The sequence below is a fragment of the Ailuropoda melanoleuca genome, chromosome 11, assembly GCF_002007445.2.
Source record: "Ailuropoda melanoleuca isolate Jingjing chromosome 11, ASM200744v2, whole genome shotgun sequence".
In the NCBI taxonomy this organism is placed as follows: domain Eukaryota; kingdom Metazoa; phylum Chordata; class Mammalia; order Carnivora; family Ursidae; genus Ailuropoda; species Ailuropoda melanoleuca.
Window position 1 is genome coordinate 45,789,827 of NC_048228.1, and position 13,494 is coordinate 45,803,320.

Genomic DNA, 13,494 nt, shown 5'->3' on the forward strand with positions numbered 1-13,494 from the left:
AAGAATATTTAAGTTCATTTAAATGAAGATGGAAAAATATCTAGAATGTTGTGTGCCCTGAGTCTGATCAGTGGTCTATTCTTCTTTGAGTTTGAGGGTGGTTCTTCGCGGATCTTATTTTCCTAAAGGACACAAAAAGGGGCAATTGGCTTAGCCATTGAGAAGGGAAAATAAAAAGGAACATCTGACCACTATTTTTTTAAAATGCCTTATTACAAGTCCTGGAAAAATGTGTACAGCAGATCAAAACAGCCAGGTGTTTGGATAACAGCCCTCTGGGGCCAACTGGCAGAGGGCAACTGGTCATCAGAGTAAATGGAAAGAATACCTCCTAAAAAATGAAGAATTAGCCCAAGAGAGGACACAGGAAAGTGCCCAGTGTGGGGAAGGCTATAAACAGATCATAAATTATGTGGATGAAAGAGGATTAAAGGAGCACATTTCAGAAGGTATGGGGGTCTAATAAAAGGTCTCTAATCAGCAGAGGCAAACGTCCAGCTAGGGATGTCAGTTGAGCCTTCAGATGTTGGTGGGTCAGAAGACATGCAAAACATCCAAGAGGTAGACAACTTACTTCAGTGTGTGCTCTGATGACACTGGGCACCTGCAGCAGACGAATCACCAGGCTCAGGTCTAAATTACAGGGCAGGTCTCTCCACCTTGAAAGCCAGGGATGAAAAACTACTAAAATTTCAACAAATACAATGTAACTAATGGCCTTATGAGGAAGTAATTCAACATCTATGTCTTGGATTTTGAACCTGTCATCCAGTAAAATTATGGACTTTATGTATAAGGGAGAAATTCAAATTATCGCCGTGGTTTCCCTCTTCTCCACCCCTTCACTCTTCTCTGACCCCACTTATGTTTTCAAGCCAACAACATACCGTAGAAAACAACTAACATTGCCTGCCACTGTGTTTTACATAAATTAACATCTTCATCCTCATACTAGCCCTCTAAGGTGACACTATTATTATGCCTATTTTATAGGTGAGGAAACTGAGTCACAGAGAGGAAACTGATAAAGGAAGAAAAAGGCCACCTGACACCCAATAGGGCAAGAGAACATAGTCCCGCCATTGTTAAAATAAGCTGCAAGTGACAATAACCGACAGGTAGAGATGAAAGGTAAGAAGGGCATCCGGGAAAAACAAGCAAGAAACTGGAGAAACAACCTTTTTAAGGGGGAAGAAAAGACTAGTCTTGAAGAAAGGTAAGAACTAGGCTGAAAGTCTATAAAATTAGACCGATATTTGCTCAGTAAAGGGACTTGAAAGCTAAAGGACAATCTCTAAATCTTGAAAAGAAAACACATCTGGTCATGCTCAAGTCAGCCCAATAATTACCAACCTTGAAGAGGCATTGAGAAAAAGGGAGCGCAGGAGAGGGGGAGAGAGCACAACCCTCAGGGCAATGATGGGGCGCAGGAAGCTGAAGAGCTGTGCTGTTGCCTGTCCGGTGCTGGCCATCTGTCATGGTCCTTAAACCCTCAAGGCTTTGGCTCCCACACCCCAAAACTCTCTCATCTTCTGTGGGGTCCATGGAGAGAAGTTAACCAGGCTCCCACTCCCCTGGCAAGCAGTCTGTTGTTACATATATGTTCACATGGAGGCCCTGTCTTCTATGAGAAGCTGTTATTTATGTATGCCTATGTAAGCTGAATCAGCTTAACCAACCTACTAGAGGTCCAAGGCCATTCCTAGAAGGTGTCTTTCTCTGTCCCTGCCCTCACCTGGCCTCTTCCCTGCTTTCTGCTGTCACCTTCGAGGCAGGTCCCCTATCTTGAATCTTATGAACAGAAACGGTCCACATACAAGGGCTCTCTTTGCCTCACGATTCTCAACAAGAGACACTGTTGCCAAGAACTGGGCCAACAAAAATACAAAGACGTTTTTCAACCAGGCAAAAATATGCAAACAAACTGGTTTGAAGGGAGGTGCAAGGCAAATCCAGAGTCTTAGCTCTTGACCCAGAGCAAAGGGAGAGAACTCAGAAATTAGTGTGCCTGTGGCACAGTAGTAGAAATGTAGGGACGCCATTGTTTTGGGACTCGTTGAGTCTGAAAGCTGAAAAATTAAACATGAATACTCCAACGTTATCAAGTTGAAGTCCTCAAAATACAAGTTTGGGTTAAAATTTCTCTTCTCTCATTTCATGAGATGTCTGCAGTTTCTTATTTGAAGTCTCCACCATAACAAATGTGGAAGAAGTTATCTCTCCTGATTTCCTCTGCTCTGGTCGCAAAGTTGCAAGTGCCTGCCTCCTGGCTACACGGCCCCTCCCTGCCTACTTTTCTGTATCTCAAAGCTGACTATGTCTTTTGTGAGGAGTTAATCTCCTAAACCATCACGCTGGGGGTATGAGATGGCTGTGGACAGTAAACTTCCTGAGAGGAGAGAGGGACAGAAATACCTTGCTCAGCTGGAAATCATAGCCAACTGAGGAAGGCAGAAGGTTGTGTATGTACTTGTGTGTGTGTGTGTGTGCACACATGCACACCAATTTGATTGCCTGCAACATCTGTCTTGTCAGTTTATCAGGTAAATATGCAGGATTAACTGATTGCAGACTGATCTTTAGGCTTACTGCTTTGTTTTTTTAATTTATTGTCAGACGTAGGCGTATGTACAGTGCTGAGTCTGACGATAGTTCTCAGCATTGGCTGTATGTTGCCATTATCTGGGGAGCTTTAAAACACCAGGATGTGTGGGAAAGTTGGCTTCAGTTGGCCTGGGTGTGGCTTGTGCATCAGAGCTTTTAAAAGCTCTCCAGATGATTCTAATTTGCAGACAAGACTGAGCACCAAAAGTGTAGCGTTACTTCCTGATGAGAAACTTAAGAGGATTCCTTAGGCTATGGGGCCGGATGAAAGGACATGTTGTGGTGACAACATTAGTTATAAGGAGGAAAAGATACTACAGGTAAATATCTAAATGCAGGTCTTTCTGTTTACAAAACAGCAGGACCAAAAACTATGAGTCAGTGGGGGGGCCACAGAAAACACTCAATCTCTTCCAAATTTTGTTCTTGTCATTAATGCGTTTACATCAAGGTGTACGTTGGTCCCCTGCTCATAAACACTGAGAGATGCTCAGGAAGCCCGGAGTCAAAAGGTACAGCTTTATCAGCAACGTGTCCACTTGTTCTCCCTGGAATTCAAGCAACAGAATGATCTCTACAGACAAAACCAGTGCTTTCAGTGCACATCAAGATAGCCACCGAGGCCAGCTTGTCTAGATCTGTCACCCCCAATTTCCGGGTGAAGAGACTGTGAAGCCAGACAATTATGCCACTGGGGGTTTGGAGAAGCGAAAGTCAGTCAGATTTGCATTGTCTTTGTGCATCTTGGACACTCAGGCAACTTTCAAGGCATGACTAGATTTTAGTCAAGGAATTCCCTTCCTTATAATTTTATGAAACACTATCAACAATAACACACCACCTTTGCTGGGCACAGCTCTGGAGCAGGCATTCTGCTAAGGGCGTGATACGGATTATCTATTTCATTTCATTCGCATGCTTTACAGGAAGTAGATGCTGTTTTCCTCGTTTTATGGGTGAAGAAATTGAGACTTAATGTGCCTTATGACATGGTCATTATCTTGTGTCTAGTAAATGATAGAGCAAGGATTTAAATCTAGATGCGTGACTTCAAAATCCATGCTTTTATCACTGAGTTACTGACCTTGGTTTATAGACTTCCAGGATAAAACATTCAATTTTGCTTTTTTCTCAGCCCCTTGGTTTTTCCCTTCCTAGAATCTGAATCCTAGTAATTGTAGGGATGAGTAATTTTTTTGTTGTTGATTTATTTAAAAATGAGCCTTTCTCTAAGAGTTTGCCGATGCATACGTGAACTTAAACAACAGCCGACTTTATTACTGGGGATTGAGATGTTTCTTTATGCAATCTGATGAATCACAAGAAGGAAACAACAATAAAAATGAAATAAAGAGTTGCTGAATATGCTCGTGTACCAGCTTATGCCATTGGTACTGGTATTTTGTCAACATTGCAACTGGATTTTATGCTTTATACCATTCCTTTTCTGTTTTAGCTAATGGTTGTGATAACATCTTGCTCAGTCTGCCAGAGATGCTTGAAAATCTTCCCAAAGCTATCATTAGCAAGTAATGCAAAACAGAGCCAGCCAGAGTTTCTCTGTCTACCAATACATGGATTTATTGAATGAAGATATGAGGCATGAGGTTACCTGAGCTTTTCTAACATGGACTGCATTATTACAAAGTAATAAACTGAGAGGACAGGAGGACAACAAATGAAGGTTCTGTTAATTGCATTTAATGTGTGTATATGAAGGGGTCCCCAGGTACATGTCTTCTACTAACCTCTGTTCTGCACATTAATGTGTTGCCTAGCCTCCGAGAAATCCTGTCATTTTAGTGCAGGCTAGGTGAATGGCTCGGGTTTACTGCCTGAGCTTGCTGTGCTCTTCTGAGGACCTAGAGGGGATGACTCTTCTCAGACAGGGGTGTTTATCTGGCCGTTATCGAATGGTCAGGGACTCTTGCCTGGGGCTCTGCACTTGAATTCACAGTGTCAGTGGGTGAAGGCTGTCCATGTGAATTATGGAATCTCTAGCACATCTAAAATCTGCTTCAACCTTCTCAGAGTCTTCTGAGGTCAGAAAGCCTAGAATAAATAAATCTTAAAGATCAGTTTATTTCCTTTGGAAGTTTTTATTTCTCTGATGCCAAGACCAATTTTTTTTTTTTAACCTCCTCAAATAAAGCAGATAGCAGCATGTCTTTTTATGCTGTTGGGCTCCTCTAACTTCTGGGCTCAGGTGAGAATGGACTTGAGAAGGTGATGGGAAGAGGCAATGCTCCTTCTCGCTCATTGGCAGAGCAGCTGTGCGTGGCTGTCCTTTAACTGTGGGAAGGAAGCATGAGGCAGAATGTTGGGGATGTCCTTTGATGGGGAGATCAGGTTTTGTTTCCTTCTGATTATAATATATATCATAATTTATATAATTGTACATGCATAATTATATATATTATGTATAATATAAATTATCACTAAACTGAATTTTGGAAATAATGCAAAGATTGATGCAAAACCTAGAGAGAGGCTACAGTGGTCAGAAGGACATTGTCGTGTTCACAAGGGCACTCCAGTCGGCTCACGCTCCGGCCTGCGGCGGCTTTGCACTTCCCCCACTGTTCCCTTGAATTAGGTGTGGACTAATGACTGCTTTAGCCAACAAGGTGTGCATGGAGGGAAAGCAGAAGCTCTAAAGCCAGAGTGTGCTTTGTAATGCTCACCTTCCTACTAGCAGGGTCGAGGCTGCTCCAGCAGTGCCGGTCCCTGATGAAGTCTTCTTATGGACTCACTTTGAATATGTAGGCAGCACAAGAAATAATCCTTTGTTATTTGAAACTACTGAATTTTGGGGTTAGTCTGGTTGATAAGGAAATGATCATGTTAAAGTCCCCATATTGAGGGGTAGTAGAAATATGACAAAGGAAATTGCTCGAGAGGAAGGGTCTTACAAATTTCTTATTTGTTTGTTTTAACCTTGGGAATTGCTGACCAGAAAATGTAGGAAAGGATAAAAAAGATATTAAATGCCCAGGCCAAGCCCTATAGAACCCCTGTTTAAAAAAAAAATGGAGTAAAATATGTATAACATAAAATTTGCCATTTTAGCCATTTTTTATGTGTACAGTTCAGTGGCATTAAGTACATTCACACTGTTGTGCAGCCATCACCATCATCTGTCTCTAGAATTTTTCATCATTCCAAACTGAAACTTAGTACTCATTAAATAATAACTCCCTGTTTCCCCTTTTTACCCCCTGGCAACCACCATTTTACTTTCTGTCTCTTTGAATTTGACTATTCTAGGTACTTCATGTAAGTAGAATCATATAGTATGATTTTTGTATCTGGATTATTTAAAGGCTCTCTCTCTCTCTCTCTTTTTTTTTTTTTTTGTAAAAAGATTGCCTTCTAGTTTTTGCTAGCAGTTCCAATTATCTTTCTAGCTTTTTCTGAGACAATCTTGGCTCAAAGAAGAGAGGGATGACAGGACTCTGCCATAATCACTGACTCTGGCAGTGGGTTGAGGTGGCTGCATGCTTTCCAGGCCAGAGGTCAGTAACCTTTCCAAACTGGAATGCCAGATTTCCAAGGCCTGTGCTTCCCTCGGGTCAGGGGTCAGGGATGGTTTCCAACCCTGAGCGACCAAGTTTTGCCTCCTGCTGATGTGGGGAAGGCAGATTGCCATATCATACAAATTGAGGTAGAGAGACAGCTTTGATTTCTTTCATTTGTAAAGGTGGAGCCCGGTGACAGCAGGTGGTTATAGCTTTCAGAAAGGGCTGTGACAATGGTGATGGGTCCCAAAGGCATAGAAAACCATCCTATGGACCATCAGAGAAAGAGGGCAGGAGGCTTCTTTATCATTTTTTCACTTAAAGAAAAGTTAAGTTGTCAGAAGTTGTTGCGGTAAGTATGTTTTTTGGTAATAGCTCTCCCCCCTCCCCGAATTACACTTGTTAGAAGTGCATGGATAGTCCAAGGTGAACATTGGAGGGGTGAGGCATGGCCATGGGAGTGGGGTCAGAGGACTCTAAATTGGAGGATGTAGACTCAATGGCATTGATGTGGTCCCTGAACTCCCGTCCAGGGAGGTAGGCCAGCCTCAGAAGAGATGGGGGAGCCTTGGGGGCCACTCTGAAATCTAGCTTCTGCACACTCCATTAGATTTGAGGATAGGCAGAGTGGCAAAATCTCTGTCTTCTGGTCATACATATTGAAGATTGGAAATGAGCACAATCAAAGGTTTTATTTTTTTTTAAGGGTCACAGGCCATTTCAATAAGTGCCATAGAGATAATACAACTATACTCTAGTTTTCTGTGTTTGCTCAGTAGGTGTCATATATGTGCCAGGAATTTAACTGGCTGCTGAGGATTCCACAGAAGCATGAACACACATGGTTTCCTCCTTCATGGAGTTCCCAGTCTAGGGAGCAGGCAATTATTAATCAGCAAGTCAGTCAATAAGTATTTATTGAACATGCATTATGTTTCAGACACTGGGGATACTCCAGGAAGCTAAGCAGACACAAATCATGCAAAAAAAAAATGTCAAATTGTAACTCCAAGGGGGGCTAGGAAAGAGAGGTGTTCTATACTGTGAGAGTCTATAATCCGAGTTTAAAGTAGCCAGGGAGAACTTGTTTGGAGATCCAGGGGACAGAAGGGCTTCACCAGCCAAAAGGGGACAAATGAGCATTCAGGCAGATAGAATAGCACTGCAAGGGTCCTGTGGGTAGGAGCTTGGTAGAAGTGAGAATGAATGGAGGCTATTTGTGGTGGAGTGGGGAGAAGGGATTGGTGGACAAATTGATCTGCACAGGGTAGGTGGGAGACAGTCCAGAAAGGCATCCTTATAAAAATAAGAGGGAATGACTTACCGTTTTCCTTGTTAGAATGTGCGTCTCCTTTCTTTTCCTCCTCAATCTAGTACCGTGGTTAAGAGCGTGGTTTCTGGAGCCAGACTGCCAGGGTTGGATCTCTGCTTTCCCACTTACAAGCTTTGTGACCACAGCAAGTATAACGTCTCTGTGCCTCAATTTCCTTATCTGTAAAATGGTAAACGTGATATTACCTACCTCATAAATTTGTTAGGAAAATTAAATGAGTTTATATATGTAAAGTGTTTAGAACAATACCAGGCATGAATTAAAAGTATCACATGAATAAGACCTATTATTATTGCCCTATATGATAGAGAACATCACTAATCACCAGCTGTTCCCCAATTAGTTTGTGAATAAGAAACCCGAACTGAATCATATCCAAAACACATACATGTTTGCACGAAGAGAGAAAATCTAAAACAAACTGCAGGTCTCTTCAGTGTCCATTTATAGTCCGGAAAAATGCATTTCCCAAGTAAATCATCTCGGAAAAGTGCTCTTTCAAAGCTGAGAGAATTAAAAGGCCTTCTCCTTTGCCCAATGTGTATTTTGGGTTTTTGGAAGAATGTGTATTCCTGATAGTGATTCAGGTGATACTTGGAACCAAGTGAGGATAGAACTTACCTCAAATCCTTTCATCATTTTGCCATTGATGCAGTTGAGCAATCTTAGATGGTAGAGTCAGAAGAAACTTTAGAAATCAGCAAGTCATTTGTTCTGATTTAATTGGCTGTTGGTTTCTGCATGAAGTGATCACATTAGACAGAGCTGCCAGTTTAAGAATTTAATAGACAAGTAATTAATTTAACTGAGACGCTTCGGTGAAAATCATAAATACCATCTGCAGCTTCTCCTTTGGAAGGTGGTGATGCATTTTTGCTGAAATTTTCTTTCTTTCTTTTTTTAACTATTTCTGAAAAATAAAAATAATAAGCAGCCTTTGTGCCTATCAATCTGGTAACACCGTGAGTCATCAGGACCTTTGCGTGGATGATGCTGTACTATTGAACAAACTTTTATTGAAATCTCACTATGTACGAGGCCTTGGGGTGGGTGCTTTATATGATGCCTCATTTAATCCTCACAGTAATTAAATGGGGTCCTGGATAAGTCTTGAGCCCACAGGCCTTGGATCCCACCTCACCCTTCCTGTGCTCTGTTCTGTGTTGCGGGAGACTGACTCCAGCAGCTGCTTTTCCTAGCTTCTCCTGACCATTAGTTAGGGCATTGGGAGGCACTGGTGGAGGCGTTGGGTAGGGGTGGAGAGAGAAGCCAGGGTATTTCTTCTGTCTCTCTGCCGAGGGCTGTACCTTCTCTATGGCTTCCGCTCTCAAGGGATTGTCAAGCCATGTTTCTAGCTTCCGCTGGGTGGTTCTGCCCCTAGGTTCCAATAACATTTTCCCCTCACTTGCTCTCTCCAGCCAGAGGATAGTAGAATTTCCTGCTCTTACTCATCTCTGGATTACTCCATTGTCTGCTATTTGGCATCCAGATTCCATCACCTGTTTAATCAATTATCTGCATTAAATTCCCCCTATTATAAATAGTTGAAGTAATTTCCTCTTTCTTGTTTAGGCCCTAACTGATAGAGTTCAGTATAAATATACCTATTTTTCTTTTTTTTAAATATATGAGGAAGCTAAGGACCATATAGGCTATACATCACAATTTTAAGCCTAATATTATAAATCTATTAATTAAGTCAAAGTCCTAGCACTTGTTTTGTTTTTAAGATTTTATTTATTTATTTATTTGACAGAGAGAGAGAAATACAGCGAGAGAGGGAACACAAGCAGGGGGAGTGGGAGAGAAAGAAGCGGCCTCCCAGCAGAGCAGGGAGCCTGATGTGGGGCTCGATCCCAGGACCCTGGGATCATGCCTGAGCCAAAGGCAGATGCTTAATGACTGAGCCACCCAGGCGCCCCAGTCCTAGCACTTCTAAGTTCATATGTACTTTTTCTACTAATATGTTATGGTGTCTTCATAACTCACTAGGAAATGTAAACCCCTTTTTATAAGGGTGATCCCTCTTAGATCACCAGTATCATGGTGGGTTTTACCACAGTCCTGTTTTAGTTGTACTGGATTTGTTCAGTTCAAAGTTTAGTTGATGACTTATTACAGTATAAATTTGAGGATCAATATTATACATGTGTCTGGAGACAGAATTATTAGGCCCTCAAGCAACAAATCAGAGAGATGACTTTTGTATGACAACAAAAGCTTGTTTCCTTTGGAAATGCTCCACAGATCCATGGAGCCACCAAGCTCTGGCCGCTCTTCTAGGCCAGATGATGAATTTCCTTTGTTTCAGTTCAAATAGAAAATTGAGATCTTTATTCCATCATCTTGAATTTAACTCAGAATCTGGATAGGAATACTCTTAAATTATTGTTAAGTCCCACATAAGATCAAAGACTTTGGACTTTACCATAATTTTAGACTTAATTTTTAGACTCTTCATAGGAATAAATCACAGGCTAAAATGTATGCGGTCTGAAAACACTGAAGGACTCTTAGGATAGCAAACATCAATAGGGCTCGACGGTATTTTTAGATTTGCAGAACTTCCTTATAAGGTAAGAGTTTTGTGCAGGGCCAGGCAAGGGGTGAGGTAATCAATTACCTCAGGTTCACCCAGGGTCAGGAGCAAGCCTTGAACAGGGTGGTTCTCATACCTAGCATGCCCCTCCACTCCAGTTGGGCTGGTCTAACTGCTGCCTTGAGGGCAGATCACACCTTTTCTCACCTCTGTGTCCTCACTTCTGCTGTTCCTCTCACTTGCAGGACCCACTCCTCTATTCATACCCTCTCCATCCATCCTTCAGAGCCTGAGTGCTGCCTGCTGACCAACCCCTCCCAAGTCACTTGTTTCCCTTTAAACCATTTTGGTGTGCACATTTCCCATTACTTTGTACTTCTTCATTTATTGCATTTCATTACCGTTTCATTTCTCCAGTTGTGTTAGTCTTGTCTTTCCAAGTAGATCACGAACTCCTTGAGAGGAAAGCTATTTCTTACTTTTTGTCGTCCGCCACAACACCTCATACAGCGTGAATGCATGTTCAGTAATTGACTTAGTGTGAACACTGCCCTGGGTCTTCTAGCTCCTAGCCATTTCATCTGCTTAGTTACCTATTGCTTTCTTCTGTAGCCATTGGGCTGTCACCACGCAGTACAAGTTCTGAGCACAACATCTGAGTCCACGGGGTACTGTTGACATTCAGGGCTCCAGACATGGTGATGAGGAGAGGGGGAGGAAGAAAAAAGGCATTTAGAAACACAGCTTGTTCTTGACCTGGGAGGACTTGTTTGCTGCAAGTTGCCGATAAACAAAGCTGCTCCGAACAATGATCTGTCCATCTTCAGACTCTGGTATGTCTTAAAACAACAATATGATAGGGAATGACGTACGCCAAGAAATTCTTGGTGGGACATTTGGGTAAAAAGGATTTTCTTTTGTCTAAGAACATTACCTTCTACATCCATATGTAGAGACCAGCAGGTCATGTCTCAGTAACTGTTATTTATTGAACCAAGAATATTACGGTAACTTGAATCTACATGCTGATTTTTTTTTTACCACAATTGTAGATCTGACTATTCTAAATTACACTAAAAATGAGAAAACTGAGCTGCAGAGTTCAAGTAACTTAAACATCAATAAATCACCTCCTCCAAGAGGCCTTCCCTGGACCTTCAGGATGAGTGAAGCACTGTTAGATCTCCCGTAGCAACCTGCGGCTATCTTTATCGTAGCCCCTATTTATTATTTTATACAGTAAGTAGAGAGTTTATATAATAATCTGTTTTCTATATCTGTCTCCTCTGTTAGATTGCTGCCTCCTTGAGGATAGAGTTCATCTTCTAAGTTTTCTCTATGTTACATTTATGTTGCTCTTTTCACACATGTCATAGACCTTGGGGTTTTCCACCACAGAATGCCCTTCAGTTATTGAGAATAATTACTAGCTTTATTATACAGTCAGGGTTATTCAGTGTATCCTCCTTCTCTATGGAAGAGAGTATTTAGGACATTTTCTTTCTTAGGAGATACCCACCCCACTGCATTTTAGTGGCCGGAAAGACTCTGTTTCTACAAGTTAACATCAAAAGAGGATAGTTTACAGTCATAATTGCTCCCTGGCAGAAGGGTTGCCACGGACACTAGAGAACATTCACGGTTAATTTTATAGAACCATGGCTAATGGGACAAATCATTCAGCCATGGAGACCCCTCAGGCTCAAAGAACATAAAGAATTGCAAAGAGGGAAGCTGGTCATGGGTTCTGCCCTGGGCTCCTGAGGGGCTCCACGGCAAGGGGAGGGCAGGCAGATACGGCTTACCAGGTCAACCGTGGGTGGCACTGGACTCAGCTGTCACAGCTGGCTGGCATCAGTAGCAGGGGATTGACATCAGTGCAAAGACAACGCCAGCGGCCAGGGGTGGGCCAAGCAGGGTTTGAATCTCCAGACAAGAAAGCCTTCTGTAGGGGGGCACCAAAAGACCATTGATGGAGGCAGTGAGCCATCTTTTGCCATCCAAAGTCTAACTAGGCACAGCTGACGTGGAGCTCGTCTAAGGAGAAACTGTGACGTGTCCTAGAGCACACAGAATGTTAGAGGCCAGGCTGGGACCAGCAATGCAGCGCTGGTCTCCACAGAAAGGGAGACAAGAGCAGATTTTGAAGAAGTTGGGAAATCAGGTTAGGAACAGCCTGACCCTTGGGCAGCTTGCTTCTTCAAAGCACAAAAGGTCTTTGGGGGTGTTTGGTGACTGCAGTGATTTGCCACAACAGCTTGGCATTGTTTGCTGGAGGTGACTTTTATAGACTAAGTCAGAAAAAGATTGCAGTAGTGCAGTCATCACGCACGTGCTGATCCTTACTGATGTGTAAAAAGCAGCAAAGTGATGCATGCAAGAGAGAGATTTAAGTGGGAACCCTTCCCGTGCCAGCAACACTCTACCTTTCAAACAGGAAGCGGTAGTGCATAATTAAAACTATAACAATCTTTAAAATGATTTTTAGAAGATAATAAACAGCTTGGATTTGCCAAACCCTTCACTTTTTCAAAATGCTTTGACGAATCCTGTCTCATTTGATCTTCACAGCTACTTCTGCATAACTTGGGAGGCAGTGGTAATCACCCATTTTATAGAGGAATCTGAAACCAGAGAGGTTTGGTCATTTGCCCAAGAGCACACAGCAGTACTGTCAGAGCTGGGACTAACATTTTGCTTCTTTATCTAGCATTCTTGTGTAGTAAAGGTTATGATCCCCTATCTGAAATTCTGAAACCCAAACGAAAGCAACATAAAGTCTATTTTTTTCTTTCCTAACTCATTTGATGGCCGAATTTTTACCTATCCTGATCTAGTTTTGGCAATAAAACCTTTTTTGAGATGATGTGAAGCTCTTTTTGTCCTCTTTGGGAAGAATATTTGTGTATTTATTGCTGAAACTCGAATGTGTTCAATTACCGGATGCTGCTTCAAACCGGTGTGTTGTATTTATTGTATTAGCCATATCATCTTTCCACAGTCCAAAAAAAGTTCTGATTTCAAAGCACATTGGGACGTAAGAGGTTTGGATGATAACTGTAACTCTGAAGAAGACTGTCTTTGTCATCTCACAGAGTCAGGCAAGGAGGTGATTCCATTAACTAGATACTCTGGTTAACAGTCACTGGAGGTGGCGTACATGTACCGCTAGTGTTGAACGAATTAGACTCTAATGAGACAGACTTAATGTCAACTCAGCAATTGTTGTGAGGGTTAAATAAGATAATTCAAGTAAATCATTTATTACTGTGTCTGGTTCATGGGACACATTTCGTAACCAGAGTGTTAGCTATTACCTTTCTTAATAAACTTTGTATCCCCATGTTATAGATGAGGAAATGGTCACAGGCAAAGAGGTTAAGTAACCTGCCAAGGTCACATGGCTGGTAAGTGGCACTGCCAGGACTGGACACCCAGACTGACTGTTCCACCCAAAGCATATGCACAACCAGTAGGGTAGAGATAATTCTGGGATCTTC

General features: G+C 42.2%; 1 protein-coding gene and 2 long non-coding RNA genes across 6 annotated transcripts in view; 1 reads left to right on the plus strand and 2 right to left on the minus strand.

Moving 5' to 3' along the window:
• The window catches only part of LOC105235528, a 474,820-nt gene that overhangs the window by 267,259 nt on the left and 194,067 nt on the right, over nucleotides 1-13,494 (plus strand). Inside the window, exon 6 of one of the 2 annotated variants that reach the window (XR_004628831.1) lies at nucleotides 994-1,931. The exons of the other annotated variant lie outside the window; for it this stretch is intronic. The gene's annotated coding sequence lies outside the window, so the exon portion shown is untranslated. Of the gene's footprint in view, nucleotides 1-993; nucleotides 1,932-13,494 lie in introns of those variants that run through there. 2 annotated transcript variants of the gene reach the window in all.
• Nucleotides 4,769-7,529, minus strand: LOC117795046. Its single transcript, XR_004628832.1, has 3 exons — nucleotides 7,447-7,529; nucleotides 5,289-5,356; nucleotides 4,769-4,896 (listed from the first exon to the last, which is right to left on the minus strand). It is a non-coding gene; the product is annotated as an uncharacterized LOC117795046 (long non-coding RNA).
• LOC109488909 lies at nucleotides 7,528-11,878 on the minus strand. Of its 3 annotated transcripts, XR_004628834.1 has the most exons (6): nucleotides 11,800-11,878; nucleotides 10,588-10,681; nucleotides 10,396-10,449; nucleotides 8,291-8,365; nucleotides 8,077-8,192; nucleotides 7,528-7,614 (listed from the first exon to the last, which is right to left on the minus strand). It is a non-coding gene; the product is annotated as an uncharacterized LOC109488909 (long non-coding RNA). The 3 variants fall into 3 exon arrangements; XR_004628833.1 differs by lacking the exon at nucleotides 10,396-10,449; XR_004628835.1 differs by lacking the exons at nucleotides 10,588-10,681; nucleotides 11,800-11,878 and having other exon boundaries at nucleotides 10,396-10,463.